The sequence below is a fragment of the Leptonychotes weddellii genome, chromosome 10 (genome assembly GCF_054177405.1).
Source record: "Leptonychotes weddellii isolate Sample4059 chromosome 10, ASM5417740v2, whole genome shotgun sequence".
In the NCBI taxonomy this organism is placed as follows: domain Eukaryota; kingdom Metazoa; phylum Chordata; class Mammalia; order Carnivora; family Phocidae; genus Leptonychotes; species Leptonychotes weddellii.
In genome coordinates this window covers 70,754,460-70,769,211 of record NC_138378.1, presented here as the reverse complement: position 1 = coordinate 70,769,211, position 14,752 = coordinate 70,754,460, and the positions used below count along the sequence as shown (strand labels likewise).

General features: G+C 40.1%; 1 long non-coding RNA gene across 2 annotated transcripts in view; it reads right to left on the bottom strand.

The window, feature by feature from the left end:
• LOC145723911 (uncharacterized) overlaps nt 1–14,752 on the bottom strand; it is a 41,940-nt gene that overhangs the window by 6,985 nt on the left and 20,203 nt on the right. Inside the window, exon 3 of one of the 2 annotated variants that reach the window (XR_014149309.1) lies at nt 9,304–9,488. This is a non-coding gene — a long non-coding RNA (uncharacterized LOC145723911). Of the gene's footprint in view, nt 1–8,245; nt 9,489–14,752 lie in introns of those variants that run through there. The other variant, XR_014149308.1, reaches the window with a different exon arrangement.

Here is a 14,752-nt window from a genome sequence, read left to right as displayed (position 1 = left end):
GGTGTTATGCACAAAGAATGATCCATGGAACACTATATCAAAAACTAATGATGTAATGTATGGCGATTAACATAACAATAAAAAATTAAACCTGAAAAAAAAAAAGAGTGGGAAGTATAGAAAAGAAAGGGAGATGGAATTCAGAAAACTTGGTTCAAATCTACCAATTGTGTGAGAAGCATAGTTGAAATGTACCAGCTGCATATTAGTTAACATTGTTGGAGAAAGAAAAGGGGGAAAATGACCTTTCTGAGATCAATAGCAAATAGATTTTTCAAGTTTAGCCTATGAAACCTAAAAATAAGAAAAGGCAGGAAAAACACTGCTTATGTTGGGAAGGGTTCAACTTCCAACTGTGTAGAGGTTATAGAGTTCTCAAAAAGAGTAGAAAAAGGGGAAATAGTTCAGCAAAAAATAAGAAACAAGAACACAGACAAATCAGAACTGAAATTTTCAGAAACACCAAGAGAGCTGCAAATTCAAACTCAATAAATGAAAGTATAAACGATTTTGGCACTACCTTATTTCTTTGGCTTATCTCATTTCTCTTCCTTTCATTGACATGAAAGTGGGAATGAGAAACTGAAAACAGAAGAGGGTTATGAAATGAAGGAGGAATGGAGAAAATGAAAAACTAGAGCACTTAGTTTCTCATTTCTGTCTCCTATACTTTATTTATACATTTTAATATTTCCTTCTAAGACTATATATCCTTAATATAACATCTGTCCTTTTCTCACTTTCTCATTAAATCAAAGGTGAAACAGAAGATTTAGGATTAGGGTTGCCAGATTAAATACAGGATTAAATATAGTTACATTTGAATTTCACATAAGCAATGAATACTTTTTTAGTATAAACATATCCTAAATAAGGCATGGAACATGTTTAGGGTAAAAATTATTTCTTGTCTATCTGAAATTGAAATTTAATGGGGCATCCTGTATTTTTATTTGCTTAATCTGGTGGCCATAGGAAAGAGCCACTAGTCTTAACAGAGATGAATATTACTGTATTTAACCCAGTTTATCAATATCCCCCACTTAAATTTTTTTGTTTAAGTACAATACACATACAAAAAGTACACTTGAGTGTATAGTTCATTAAACTTGCATAAAATGAACACATCCATATAACCAGCACCCAGGTCAAAACCCAGACTATGTTACCAGCCCCCTAGGAGTCTCCTTTGCACTCCTTCCTCCTACTAAGGATAATCACTTCCCTGACTTCTAACAGTATAGACTAATTTTGCCCATTTTGCCACTATTTCTGTTTAGCGTCAATGGCCGCATCCTTGTATTTTAAGGTGTCTACCTACTTGGCAGAAACACAGACCCCTGGCACCAAGTTAAATGTCCAGTTGATTAGAGATAGTTGAGGTTACGGGAGAGCTCTCCTGTCTCCATGTATTAAGTAAATTCTCTAGACAATGTATTTATCCAGAACCCCACAGGGGTAGCAGATGGGCAGAACTTTCCAGGGTACCCAGGAGATAATAAAGGCAGAAATCCAGAAGTTGTGAGTCTTCTGGAATATAGTAGGTTATGAACTTTTGATTAGGAGAAGCTGAGGGCAAAGTAGGTGGTTTTGTTGGTGATACATTTACCAGAGAGACAGTAAGAAATGGGCATTTGACATGCTTCCCCATGAACAGCTTCATGAAGGTGATCTTATGAATCACTGTCCTCCCAACAAGGGCTGCCAGTTGGCAATGTTCAGCTGCACTGGCTAGTTTTGTTGCATAAGGTGGTTCTATGAAGCCATGTCATACCTCTAAGTCTACAATTCTCTCAACCTGCAGAGAGGATCCTGTTCCCATTCTACCAGAATGCATCATAACCATTCCCGTTACTAAGGACGGGGAACCAGGCCTCAGACAAAGGTCCTTTCTGCTTGTCCCCAGTAGTGTTGGGAGGAAGGCCACAGGAATCAAGCTCGAAGAGAGAGGAGCATCTCTAACAGGATCTTCATATGCACCAGACTAGAAAAGAGGGAGGCTCCAGGGACTCCCTGCGTTCACGGAGTATCCTCCAAGGCTAACCTGGAACGGAACCCACTGGGCTGAGTAACTGTATGACAGCTGTTGCATGAGGAACTAGAAGTATATGACATGGCTGGCCAATGATCCTTCTCTGATCAGAATCTGAGGATAGGATTACTAATGATTCAGTCTGGGAAGGACCATCAGATATTTGACTGGGTGGTGCCATAAAGTCGGAGTAGTTTTTAAGCAGCAGTCTTCCGGGCAAAAGTGAGGTACTGATGTCATCTGCCTCTCCAAGCAAGTGCAAAACCAAGAGGGTAAAACATGGTACTTCCATCTCCCATCACTCTATTCCTTTCCTTCCCTGCTTGGTGCATAGTCTGTCCTGTTACAAATGCAATGGAAGAAGGCTGTCTGTTTGTGGTATTGCTTAAGATACCAAAGAAGTACAACACTCTAACTATCCAACAGTGGGACCTTGAATAAATACACTATGCTATGTCCGCCAAAATGTAATCCTATCCAGTCTTTAAAATGATGTTGTGGAACAAAATGTAGGAGTAATCACAGTAGTGGTAGCTAGTACTATAAAGCCCTAAGGCAGTGTTCTAAGTTCTTGGCAAATGTTGACTTACTTAAATATTCACAACTCTGTGAAGTAACTACTGTTATTCCCATTTACAAATGAGGACTCTAAAGTACGTGTTTCATTTAAAGGACATGTCCAAGGATCACATAGTAAGTGACAGAGCCAGGATTCAAATCTGAACAGGTTAGCTCCAGAGTCCACACTGTTAGCTGTTACATAATGACAAAGGAAAATGTTAATCATTTATCATTAAGGGAGAAAAACAAGCTAAAAAAAAGAAAAAGTTTGTGAGGTATGATTCCAATTCTGTATCAAATAGAATACGATTTTTTAAAAATTGTATGACTATATATGCAAGGAAAAATTATTATAAGGATACATGCCATAGTGTTAACAATGAGAGGTCAGAGTTTAAGCGATTCTTATCTCCTTTTTTATAATATACTATACCATCTACATTTTCTGTAGTAAACTTAGGACTTTTTTTAATGAGTAAAAAAATTTTTTTAAAATGGTTTGTTTTGGTGAAATCAGCTCAACGATCATGACCTTTATGCAAGGCCTTCTGGCGTGAAGCCACGGAAAGCAGTAACATCCTACGGAAAGCTTTCGAGGAACATGCCAACTATTTTGCCCCAGGGAACAGTGAGCTTCGTGCTCTTTAATGCAGACCCCCCAGTGCAGGGGAAGTGAGCTGGCTAGAGCACTGAGCAGATGTTAGTATGTGGGAGCTTGCAGAAGCCTCAAGCTTCTCAAACCAACCTCCTTCAGCTGGTAGAGACTGAAGCTGAAGAGGTTACCCACGGAAAGTCTGAAAGTTTGTTAACTGGGAGGTCTTTTAGAAAACAGCATTAGCAAACAGTGAATCATGGAACACTACATCAAAAACTAATGATGTAATGTATGGTGATTAACATAACATAATAAAAAAAAAAAGAAAAAAGAAAACGGCATTAGCCTTAGGAAGCAGAACTCAGCAGGAAATTTCACAAGTCATTTTAAATTTAGCCACAGAATGGCATGTCAATAGCAAGAGAGCATTTGAACAGATTTTTATCTTCTTGTGGTCATGAAAGTTTGCTGAGAGAAAGGCCTGTGAATGCATTGCAGCAAAGATTTATTTACATAACTTGGGAGAATTCGAAATAAGCTGTGATGGAGAAGAATCTCCTGCAGACAATGGCGTGAACACTTTCCCAGGCGATGCCCTCTGACAGGGCGACGTTACGTTCATTGCCTCGCTGTAGGTGCCTGTTGAGGTAACCCAGAGTTCTTGGACTTCCAGTCCCGTCTGGATTTCCCGAGGGAAGTGTTGAAAAACCAGGAGTCTTCCACCTAGTCCCATCATGGATTCACATCATGGCTCATGTGAGACTAGAGTGTGGAGAGGGCTGGCAATCTCTAAGCAACATGGTTTTTCAGAGCTTGACCTTTCCAATGGCTACTGCCAGGAACAGGGCCAGGGAGCCCTGCCAGGAGAGCAGCCACTCCTAGCCGCTCCCCATCCCAGCTGGGTGTCTCCCAGTAGGTGTTGCTGATCCATAGTCGTAGGCCTCTCTCTGGCTCACTGATGATGTATTACGCATAGAGGGCAGTTCACAGCAGGGCTCTTAATGAGTTCTGGACCGGTAATACCGCGCGGATATTAAAGAAACTGTGCGAATGTCCTGGATTGCATTAGGGAAGCAAATTTACGTTCTTTCACAGAATGTCACAATTTTAGCTGCCTTCCCAAGCAATTTTCAGGACTTGAGCAGTCCTGTGTACAGACCAAATATATACCCAAGTATATAAACTAAAAGGAACTATGTGATAAGAGTTGCTGGACTTACAAAGAAAGAACTGAAAGGATTCAAAGGGAAGGTTGTTTCCAGCTAAGGTAGTAAACAAAGCATTCTTTGAGGAGGCGGCCTTTGAGCTCTGCCTCAAAGATGGGCCCATATAGGAAAGGAGGCAGGGGAGAGGGATACCCTGACAGAAGGAAATGTCTGAACCAAAGTTTGGAGCTGTGAAACAATGAGTCATAGTACAGCAAAGTGAGAAGAGGTCCTGTCTCCTAGAACAGAGGTGTCCTGTAGCAAGCCAAGAACTGAGAAAAGAACCATATTCCATTGAATCCAAGATGCCAAGACTGCCATCAATCATAAGATGCACTCTGATTTCAGAATGTTTTAATATATTTTTTTATATTTAAAAATATGTCATAGAGGGATGCCTTGGTGGCTCAGTCGGTTAAGCATCTGTCTTCGGCTCAGGTCATGATCCCAGGGTCCTGGGATCAAGTCCCACACTGGCCTCCCTGCTCAGCAGGGAGCCTGTTTCTCCCTCTGCCTGCCCCTCCTCCTGCTTGTGCTCTCTCTCTCTGACAAATAAATAAATAAAATCTTTTAAAAAAAATATGTCTTAGAATTGATGAAACACAGTTAGCTGGGCTCATATTATAGAAGGCCTTGAAAATCAGTTAAGAAGGACAGATGGATGGTAATAAATGGGAAGCCCTGAGCAGGGATGTGATATTATGCTCTATGAAGATTGTGTTAATTGCTCAGTAAGGCCAAGGTAGGATATGTTGTGTTAGAGCTACTGTATTCGTACAGACCAAGGGAACTAGAGGGGCAGAAGTGGGAATCAAAGTGGTCAGACACAAGAAATATTTCCAAGGAAAAATCTGACTCATTTACACTGACATGGTAAATGAGAGAGGATTCAAAGATAAATTCCAGATGGGTAATGAGGAAGAATACGGTAGGCCTGTCACATTTTATGTTTCCAACTTATGTTTTCTTCTTGCATATTTCCTCCTTTCATGATTTTTCCTAGATGGTAGAATTTTGTTATTCTTTTTCTCCTCTCTCTAGTGTTTAAAAAGTTTTAATTCTCATCTTTATATGGCTAATGATTACCCTTACATATTTAAGCCTACATTTTCATATTAACAAAAATTAACAGGTGCTCATTATCAAACAGAATGGAAGATTTACCTGCCTTCCTCTCATCATTCTCATCCTCATTCCCACCCCCTTCAGGCTTTGTTGGTATTATCACATTTGGAATTGTATTTCTGGGCTAGAGTCGTATCTAGTCATGAGTGCTATTTGATTATGCTATGCAAAATACTCCCCCTAAAATAGGATCAATATCAAGCCGCTAAAAATATATTAAAAGTTATGGAAACTTGTATTCCAAGGCCCACTAGGAATTTCAGTTTATGGTCTATGTCATGTTAATTTCTAATAATTAGTAACGACTTCTAAATTGTTTTAATTTTCGATACTGCTATAATTTCTATTTCTCTAAATTTTATTTTAGTTTTATTGTTCTTCAAGATCTCATGATTTAGTATATTTCCTATTCTTATCTGAGTTTGCATGCTTCTAGAATGAGGTATGCAGCTTTACTTGCTGCACCTTAAGGAAATCATGAGGGATATTTAGAAGACAGAAAAATACAATAAAGTATTTGAAGAGAAAGGGCTGCTGCTGAGTAGGGACCAGCAAAAATGATCAGGTGTCTTAGGTTTGGGAGAGCAGTGATTTAGAGGGCATATGGTTAAGGCTTTTAAAATCAAGAGGCAAAAATCATGTGAATCTATTGATAGAATCCTTACACTAACACTAGAGCATGTCTTGAAACTTTTAAGAAATGAATCTAGAGAAAAAAAAATTAAGGCATTTTAAAATAGGTAATTTTGTCCCTTCAGGTCTAATTTTTGTCCATCTCTGCCCTGCTCTGGGGCTGGGAGGCTGACCTTTATGGACTGCAACAACAAACTCCCTTGCCTTTTGGCTGGGGCTGGCTTTGGTGAGTGAGGTGGTGTTGAGAGGCACTGTGGCAGGAGACTGGAAGATGGAGAAGAGTGAGGTTAGGCTATTTATTGCCCATCCTCCTTGCCCCCTCTACCAGTGTGTTCAAGGCTACCACTCTGGTTCAGCAGCTCTCTCCATATTCTTTCTGGGTTCTAGGGAAGACATTCTCCCTTTCTCACTTCAAATTTATGGGCAGCAATAGCTCTTCATTGTTGTTAACCCCAGACACTGCATTAACCCCTGCTGATTTCTATAAACCCTGCTCATCCCTTGTGAGTGGTGCCTTTACTAACTTCCCTCGATTACCTTCATGGAGTACATCGTCCATTTCCAGACCCAGGCTGAACCCTGAGTGTTGCATGAATGCACCTAGAGATCCCTGTACCTAAGAAATTATACAAGAGACTACCCCTGACTTTGTGAAATGGGCCAATAGTATAGCACTTTGAATTATTGGGTCCAAGGGGCACCTCTTGGGTTCAATGGTTGGGTTGAAGTAGGTTTTTTCTTTTAGAAAATGGATGTTCCCACTAGAAATCATCCTGGGAATTGGAGAATCCCCATGTAAGAAAGAAACTGAAGGAAAGACTTCTGCTTCTCTCTGGATTAGAGATCCATTTGGTCCTGGACTTTGAGGTATGGAGAGGCTTTGAGCAGGCTCATGCCAGCAGTGAGCTCTCCCCAGGGTGGCAGCAACATCAAGCTTCTGTGATTGTTGGGAATGGCAGTGGACACCAGCAGCTCAGAGACAGAAATAACCAGCATCTGAGGGCCTGGGGTGAGGAACCCCTGGCCGGCAAAGGCATTGTATCTGCATTCTGGCCCCACCAAAAAGTAGGAAGCATTATCAAGATGCTTCCTTTGGCCCAGAGGAAAAGAGTTTCTCTTTACTGAAGCTAAGGAGGAGGGCAACAGTGGGGAAAAACTGAGCCCATGACAGCCGGACTTTCCTGAAGTGCAAAGCAGTATATTGAGGAGGCCAGAGGGGATACACAGGAAAGCTCTATTTTAGAGTTTTACATATAAAGAGTACCAATAAAGTTTCAGATATAGTTAAAAGCACTTTGAGACAGGCGACTTTGTATCAAAAGGGCTGGTAGGATAGAATGCTGTCATAGTTTGGGCATAAAATGGAAGGACACTTTCCACTGTAGTCATTCACTGGGTAGCTAGGGACACATCAATTAATTTTCTCTGTACTGGAGATAGGAATAGTTCTCGGAGCTTTCACAAAGTAGATGTGACACCCTGGTTTTTGGTTTAATGGACTTCAGATCTCACTAGGGGCCAAACCAACTCTCATTAGTCATATGAGACTTGTACATTTACCAAGAACTTGCCCTGGCAAGAAGGTAGGGTCTTGTGTGCCAGCTGAAAGGACATCACCTGATGATCTCTAATATAATGTGGAGCCTGGGACTCAGTTTAAGCAATGCACCGAGGCATCATCCAAAAATATTGCTGTGAGTTATTACACAGGATCAAATGTTTCTCGAGATTTTAAAAAAAATATCAAGTAGCTTAAAATATTAAGAATTTTGTAATAGCTCAAGAAGATAAATTGCTGAGAAATGACTGAGAAATTGCTGAGAAACTGATTCTCGTACAATGATTTCTCCCATTCTTGGAAAACGTTAATCAAACTTGAGGGGTCTAACTAGCTTAAAATTTTAACATAAATTCTTCTGTGAGCCAAAATCTGTGTATTATTGAAGCCTGAAGCATCAGGCTCTCTCCTGGCTGCTACCACCAATTATTCAAAAATCCCACTGTAGGGACATTTGGTTTCACAGGCATACTCATTACTCTCTTCTTGGGAAATTGTGAGCCTTCCTCAAGGAGGGCTTTTTCTGGATGAGGGAAGGAGAGACCCCACGTGGCCTCTTCTCCCTAATCTGTTCCTTTGTCATCTGACCAGAGTGCATCTGCAGAACCCCAAGCTGCCCTGCTTCCCTGTCCCCTTTTGACCTTTTTACTTAAAGTTCAAGTAATCTCCAAGAGCATGTGACTCAGGCTGCGTAATGTCAGGGATCAGGCTGAACTATTACAGACACAGTGGGTTAGCAGCCAAGGAGCAGTTCCTCTGACTTGGGCTGCCCAGAGTTTTCTGAGGATTCATTCTCTGGCAGTGATGCCACTCAGACTGTAATAGCTTCCTAACTCCAAGGAGAAATTCTGAATTACAACATGGCAAGATCCATGATGGATGAGCTCATTTTCTTGGTGCACATTATCTCAACTCTACTAACCTCAATAAAACCTCGGAGAAAGAGTAGTGGTTTTGTTTCTAATTCATTCCATCTTAATTCTGTTGAGCTTGTAATTCCATTGCACACCATGACCAGCACAGCTTGATTACACATGGGGTTACAGGGATGGTAAACTGTGTCTGTGTCATGAGGTTAGACATCCTAACATCGCCTTCACTGGCACTGCGGGATGGGTGTGCGCTGCTACCGTTCGGCGCTCCTCTGTATCTCCAACAGCGATGTCATAAAGGGAGATGTCTACGGGATGTTCAGAAAACTGAACATAGGCATGGACTTTTAAAAGGCCAGTCTATTTCTAAAATAGGCAAATTAGTCTTTAATGCCAATTTGTCCACAACAGAGTAAGTTTTTGGAAAAACAGACAGATGTCTTCCTGTGTGATAATTAAATAGTAATTAATACGCTAAAATTAGTCAAACATTTAAAGTGTGACTCCTTATGCTGATAGGAAGGAACGGGCACAAACCTGACTCCTAGCGACCTGAGACTGTTTTTAGATTTTTATCAGAATGAACCTCATCAGAATTGGCTTCTTCATTTAAAGCAATGCTCTTAATTGGGTTTGAAGTTTATTATAGTGGGAACATGGTCAAAGGGCAATAGGTCTGCAATGATTGAAGCATCTCAGAGAAACAACTGGCAAAAACTTACCTGGATTTGGGGGCTGGTTTAAGACATCTCTCTCTGCTATTTTATGCAGATCATGCTTATTGTTCAGAGTGTATTTTGGTTCTGTCTGTCCAGGCACAGAGGTCAGTCAGCTAGCACACTGCCAATGACTATGTGCACTTCGATTCTTCAGAGGATTCTTGGAGGTTCAGAAGGCTGTGCTCTCCCTGCTAAGACAAGTTCTTTTCGTTAATACTGTGGGTTTTCTCTTTTTAGAAATAAACGTAAGAAAACAGTTTGGCAGTTCCTCAAAAGGTTAAACATAGAATTACTGTATGACCCAGAAATTCCACTCCTAGGGTATATATCCAGAAGCACTAAAAACAGGTACCCAAGCAAATTCTTGTACATGAATGTTCATGGTAGCAGTATTCACAATAGCCAAAAGGCAGAAATAATCCATCAGGGGATGAATTGATAAACAAATTATGGTATACACATACAATATTCGGTCACAAAAAAGGAATGAAGTACTGATACATGGTACAATGTGGATGAACCTTGAAAACATTGTGCTAAATGAAAGAAGCCAGGTACAGAAGGTCACATAGTGTACATGTTCATTTATATGACATAATCAGAACAGGTGAATTTATAGAGTCAGAAAGCAGACTGCTGGTTGCCAAAATCTATAGGTCGTTAGGTATGGGGTTTATTTATGGAGTAATAAAAATATTTTGGGACTTGATATAGCTGGTAGTTGCACAATATTGTAACTGTACTAAATGCCAATGAATTGTTCACTTTAAAATGGCTAATGTTATGTGAATTTCATCTTAATAAAAATAATTTTAAAATAAATGTAAAACACACTTGATTCAGTTCTCTGCATTAAGTACATTGCAACTCAGACTGCGTTTCAGTCCCAGGACTATGTGCCATAGGTAGAGAAACAACTGTTTGCACCAGTTCCTGACAATGAGAAGCTACTTCAGCCACCTTTAACATGCCAGATTCATAACGAGAAGCCTGACAGTTCACCGAGGAGAGAAATGATACTTGGTCCTCATATTTGTTGGCAGCCATTTTGCAACAAAAGAGCCATTCATCTCTCTGACAGCTTCAGAGCACAAGATTAAATTTTTTCATGCTTTACAAAAGGGTATTTCCGTAGAAAATTGATATACTGCTTTTTATGAAAAGAAATCTTGCAATTGGCGATCTGCAAAAGAAAAATGACCCATTTCTGTCCATATATTCCACTGCATTTAAATTCTCAGTGCAAAGATAAAGGCAAGAATTCTCTACTTCTTGGGGTCAGAGTGTGTCAGAATTGCCAAAGGGGTAACAACAATAATTAAGTCTTTGAAAGATAAACCCAGTGAGAAAAAATAAGAAAAAAAAAAAGACAGTGGTATAGGAATTGAGTATTTGTGGGATGTCACATGGGGTGGTGATCATTTGTCCTCCCTTCCCAGAAGAGAGAGGAAGCCTGCCTGCACAGAGGGGCTTCTATTCAGCAAGATATGTTCTTGCTGCAAGAATTAAAAGTGACTGAAATAAGACACTAAGGGAAGCTACAAAGTTCCTTCAGGAGGCATTTAAGACTCTGGGCAGCTGATGAATGTGATGAGCTGTGAAGGGACAGTTCATTTCTCTGACACTAAGAGAGCTGCAATGGGTCAGGATCTTTTCTTTTTTTCTTTAGAGAAGGCAGCTACCTGTCTGGTATCTTAATAGACCTCTCTACCTGTATGTAATTTAATTCCTTCATGATTACTTTCTTGTCTTTTTTTTCTTTCTTTTCTTTAAAGTGAAGTATTGTTGACACTCAATGTTATATTAATTTCAGGTGGACAATATAGTGATTTGACAAGTCTATAAGTCTATGCTATGCTCCGCATGAGTGTAGCTGTCATCTGTCACCGTATAATGCTATTAGAATACCATTGCAATTCCCTATGCTGTACCTTTCATCTTTGTGACTTACTCATTCCATAACTGGAAGCCTGTACCTCCCATTAACTCATTTTGCCTATCTCCCCATACCCTTCTCCACCCCCATCCATGTTGTTGCACATGGCAAGGTCTCACTCTTTTTTATGGCTGGGTAATACTTTCTTGTTGCTTTAATCTTTGTGAGGATAAGGAACAAAGTCATTATAATCTATGAAATAACTTTCAAACAGTTGAAGCTGACAGCAATAAGCTCATTCCCACCCCAGATAAATTTCCCATTCTCTGGGTCAAAGAATCTTTGTTCTTAACTTGATCATTTTTCTGGCATTCTTATCACTATTTTAAAGCTCTTTATTATTCTCTGAACTCATCTATATGATTGGGTAACCTAACTTTAGAAAAGAAGCCTAAAAGCTATCTGAATAAATGCGCAAAAATAACAGAATATGCTTGAGTTATTCATACACTTGATCTAAAGGATGGTCACAATTTTTTTATGGGGCCACCAATGCCCTTGTTTGAGAGAGCTTGGGTGTGCAGTGTGGGGCTGAGGGGAGGCCAGGGAGCAAGGAGGGGAAGCTTCCTTCCACTGCTCTGTGAGTACTTGATTAGAAAATAAAAACTGGCCCTGGAGCCAGGAATTCCTCAAATTAAATATTAAAGACTCAATTGGCCATGCCTTACTCTTTTTCTGCTTTTATATATTACAAGGCCAAATGCAAAGAAACAACAAATGGCTTACCGATCCGACATGGCCAATAAATAGTAGAACTGAAATTAGAATTTAGGAGTACTTTGTTGCCAATCTAATGCTCAATCTATTGAACTCGGAAGACTGCCCAAATTTAGAGGACCAGTTAATATAATAAATATAACTCTGATAATATTCACAGAAGCACTCTATAAAAATATCTTATAATCTCATCCTGGTAGTAATTTGATATTTTGATCAAATTGACATTTTCACACTTCCTTAGTTATGAAATGTCTTTTAAAGACTTATTATTGACTTATAAAGCAATAATGCAATGCAAGACTGTCAACTGAAATATTTAAATAACAAGTAATTTTCGCTTGCCTTTATTGCTTTTATGAGTCTTTATGGAACAGAGGTTATGGTAGTAGTAGCAATATGAAGTCTCTGGATAACTTTTTGGTGGGGGAAAAAGTCAAATTACATGATATGCTCAGTTGTTAGGATTCTAGGTAAAAGCCTCAAGCCAAAGATTAGACTTGGTCTTATACTTTTCACTTTTCACCTTCAAGGAGAATTACAATGCATCATACTTGGGAGCTCCTAACAAAATTCTTGGCTATATCTGAGTCACTTAGAAAAACAAATGACCTGGAAAACAGGGAATAAAGTATGGTGAAATTTGTTTTCAAGTGGAAAATTGTAACTGGTTCATTTTGAAGGGAGAAAGAAGAACATCACTGCCAGGAGAGCAAAAGATAAACAAGAAAAACAAAATGCAAAACTTGGACAATAAAGAAACAAGATGAGTTTATCTCAAAGCATATCTGAAATCCAAAATTTTCACAGGATAATATAAATCCCAAGTACTCAGAACAAGTCCTTTTGGGTAAAAAGAACTTCAAGATAAAGGGAAGCCATGGAATATGGACACTCTGGCAAACACCTGCTTTCCATCACCATGGCTGGGAGGCAGTGGTTTCTAGCTCCACTCAGGCCTTTTGGAAGACCCTTTGGTCACCGGGTCATGCCCCTATGCAACAATTACTTAGCTGACTGAAACACTATGGGTGTCTCCTATTGGTAACAAGAACTGGGCAATGGGACACAAATCACGTTGAGCATGGAAGGTGGCAACCCAGATAGGCCGCAGAGTTAGTAAGTCATTCATGCAAGTAGATATCAAGATCTATTCCAGGGATCAAACCAAGATGAAGAACAGATCTCAGAGCTAAGAGCAGAGCTTAAATCCAGTGGCAACATTCAGTTGGGATCTGAGGCAGTAGCCAGGTATTTCAGACAAGAACAAAGTATGGAGTGTTGGAGAAGCAGGGAGAATTAAAAAACCTTCACCTAATACTTTGATTTCTAGCTTCAGTGGCTTTTTTTGGCCTACCCAATTGTAGTGGATTGAATGGTAGCCCCCTAAAAGAGCTGTTCACATGATTAACTCCTGGAATTGTGAATGTGACCTTATTGGGAAAAGGGGTCTTGGGGTGCCTGGTGGCTCAATCAGTTAAGCATCCAACTGTTTGTTTCAGCTCAGGTCCTGATCCCATGGATGGTGAGATAGAGCCCCACGTCAGGCTCCGTGCTCAACAGGGAGTCTGCTTGAAGATTCTCTCCCTCTGCCCTTCCCCCGACTCACACTTGTATGCTCTAAAATAAATATATAAATCTTTAAAAAAAAAAAAAGAAAAGGGGTATTTGCAGATGTAATTAAGGATATTAAGATGATATCATACTGGATTAGTGGGGTGGGCCCTAAATCCAATGACAAGAGTCTTTAAAAGAGACAACACAGGAGAAAAAGAAGAGAAGAGGAGAAGCCATGTGAAGACAGACAGAGAATGGAGTTATTTAGCATAAGCTAAGGAGTGCTGGGAGCCACCAGATGCTGGAAGAGGCAAGGATTCTCCCCCAGAGCCAATGGAGGGAGCACAGTCCTGCCTACACCTTGATTTTAGACTCCCTGCCTCTACAATGGTGAGAGAAAACATTTCTGTTAGTTTTAAGTCACTAAGTTTGTGGTCATTTGTTATGGCAGCCCTCGGAAACTAGTACACCAATTATGCTGTGCTTCTCATGAAGGGGTATATTAAAAGCCTTACATGACTTCTAACACCACCATCTATCTCTGCAGGTGGATGTGCGCACATGCGTGCACACATGCACGTGCACGCGTACACACACACACACACACACACACACACACACTTCAACTGCCCCAGACAAGAGCTCCTGGTGTGGAGATAGGGTATAAGCATCAGGGTACTGAGCAGGAGTATGCTCTCTCAATCTGTCTTCCTAGACTCCTGGCTGCTGAGGTTTTTCCAGTACCTACAGAAATAGCAGAAATGGTATATACAGGGGAAAACAAATCATTACTTAATAAGTGGATTTATTTAAATCATTAAATTTTCAAAACATGGGGTATAAAATTTAAAAGATTCCTTAGAAGTGAGAAATTTAGAGCCATAGTTTTTTTTTTTTTTTAAAGATTTTATTTATTTATTTGACAGAGAGAGAGATAGTGAGAGCAGGAACACAAGCAGGGGGAGTGGGACAGGGAGAAGCAGGCTTCCTGTGGAGCAGGGAGCCCGATGTGGGACTCGATCCCAGGACCCTGGGATCATGACCTGAGCCGAAGGCAGACGCTTAACTACTGAGCCACCCAGGCGCCCTAGAGCCATAGTTCTAAATAATTTGGTTTTTTTGAAGATCTCTGGGGGTGATGAAAGGATCTCCTAAGACAGAGCCATTCTATACTGGAACTGCTCCATGTTGGGTTTGTTTTTTTTTTTCTTTTTCTTTTTACTGTTGCATGTATTACTTAAG